Here is a 403-nt window from a genome sequence, read left to right as displayed (position 1 = left end):
TTATAGAAAACAATACCTGATGCTTTAAGTCGTTTTTAAAATCTCTGTCTGCAGTGAGGCAATGGGATAGTACATAACTTTCAAGTTAGGGTGAAACAAGCTTAGTCCCCTTTTGAAAAATAGCATTTCCCCAAGTGTGCATCATTTGGTACGTTACCAAAGAGAATATATTAATTTGTGTTCTGTAAATCTGAAATAAGGAAGGTCTCTTCATTTGTGTTTGTAAATGGAGCAATCTCTTGAAAAAATAGACATCCATGCTTCATGCTTTGCATCCCCTTGTGTCCGCTCCGTCCTGCACAGTGTTCTCCATCTGTTCTCCAAGAATACTTCTTATATTACACACAACCAAAAAAAGGGGGTGGGGGGGGGAAAAGTGCTGAAATAAGATTTGGTAAAGGAG

The sequence above is a fragment of the Eutrigla gurnardus genome, assembly GCF_963514095.1.
Source record: "Eutrigla gurnardus genome assembly, chromosome: 17".
Classification (NCBI taxonomy): domain Eukaryota; kingdom Metazoa; phylum Chordata; class Actinopteri; order Perciformes; family Triglidae; genus Eutrigla; species Eutrigla gurnardus.
The sequence above is the reverse complement of the archived record's forward strand: the minus strand, read 5'-3'. Positions refer to the sequence as shown.